The sequence below is a fragment of the Halyomorpha halys genome, unplaced genomic scaffold (assembly GCF_000696795.3).
Source record: "Halyomorpha halys isolate HHAL.00 unplaced genomic scaffold, Hhal_1.1 Scaffold278.1, whole genome shotgun sequence".
In the NCBI taxonomy this organism is placed as follows: domain Eukaryota; kingdom Metazoa; phylum Arthropoda; class Insecta; order Hemiptera; family Pentatomidae; genus Halyomorpha; species Halyomorpha halys.
The window spans coordinates 434149-436122 of NW_027109219.1; positions in this window are offsets into that span (position 1 = coordinate 434149).

Here is a 1974-nt window from a genome sequence, read left to right on the forward strand (position 1 = left end):
CGACGATGAGAAACGGCCATGCCCCCAAACAGAAGAAGCCAAACAATGGATGGCTTGAAAGAAAGGAGAGAGGAGGAAGGACAGTTTCGTTTTGGCAAGAGGTAAGGTAACAGAGATACATTCAGTCGGAGAGAGACCAAGAGGTAGGACACACAGACGTTCGGAGGAAGAACCTAATGTAGTATGGAAGTAAAGTGGGTCCTCCCAGACTATTGGCTTTCTCAATTTCTCACTAGGTATGGGGGATTTCTAGCCAAGCTTCATGGCCACGGGATGGATATTGACCCCTTATGCCCTAGTTGTGGTGTTCCAGATACTGCTGAGCACATCATAATGGATTACACTGCCTTTGTTACACTACGGGCCAGATTGCTGAGAAAAACCGGACTCTTCGCCCTAACAGAGGACGATTTCACCGAAGAAAACTACCTGTATTACAAAGAATTTGTATACAGGTGGAAAAGAATTGTTGGGCTAGCCCACTTCAATCTTCATCCAAGAAGAAGACCAGCCCCTGGAAGGCCAGCAGACGACTGAAAGGCGCAGAAGACTGAACCATCAAGGAGAAATCGTACTTATAAATCGATTTATTAGCAGCAGATCGATGCTACATGTGTAATATTGAACTAATACTGCAAATTTGTATTGTTTACAAAGCACGGAAAGATGGAAATAAATAAGAAGGACTCTGAAGAGGGACAGTACAGAACAAACAGTCAAGCGCACTCAAGACAGATGACGAAGAGCTGGAGAGAGAACCATGGACCTAAGCAGCTAAGAACCGCAATGAACACCACACCTAGCTGCCAAACACATAAGCTAAGTAAAATCCTAAGGTTGTACTTTGAATGACAAAATTGATTAAACTTAGAGTCAACATGATTATAAAAGAGCTTAGCTGGTATTCTCAATTCATAGCATATTAAATAAACTTTAAGTCAGTAAATCTACTATGTTTTTTGTATATTATTATACATAAATTGTGAATAGTTGTAAATATAACCTAATGCAAACAAGACTTCACTGTATAATTTAGAATCCCTGCATGCCACCTCATTATCTTAGCCTAATAAATTGGTAAACATAATACCGTTACAATGTTGCTACAATTACAACCTAGCATACCATAGCGAGAGGGTCTATCTACTTCTAATAGTACAAGAGCCCAAGAGGAGAAAAATGACTGTCATCTCACCCCAATTTTTGATTACTTTAATGAAAACAGGTAGGGGGAATAAAAAATTGCGGCTGTTTCAAGGCGATAAAAAAATTTGTGAGTTTATTTTATCAAATATCATAAAAACTACTACTCCTACAAAGATAAACATAATTAACTATTTTGTTGTAAATTTAACTAGCTTTAATTTGAGCGCTGGCTGACATCTGTACGTCCATTGGTTTCTGAAATGGAGCTTTTCATCAAAATTATTGTCCGAAAAACTATAAATCAATTTATTTTAGCAAATATCATGAAAACTACTATTTCTACGAAGATAAAGGTCATAAACTTCTTTATAGTGCATTAAACTAGCTTTAATTTGAGTGCTAATAGACATCTGTACGTCATAGAGTTCCTGAGATACAGATTTCTCAAAATAAATTAACTAATTTCTAACCTTTCAGTAGATTTTTAAGAAATTTTGCTTTTTAAAAAGCTATATCTCGAGAACTATTGGACGTAAATAGCTTTTTTAGAGCTAATATTTCAGCAAATTTACTCTTCTTTAAATAATGGGCTCTTAGATTTTATAGTGTTGTTGGTAGGTTTTGAAGATATAGAGCTCCGAATGAAAAGTTAGTGTTTTTTTAAGGTTTGGAAACAGCGGCCATTTTTTATTCCCCCTACCTATACTTGACAGACTCATCAATTTTGACTATTAATTATACCTAGTTTTCATTAAAGTAATAAAAAATTGGGGTGAGGTAACTGCCTTTTTTTCTTCCCGGCTCTTGTACTATAAGAATTGTAAGGCG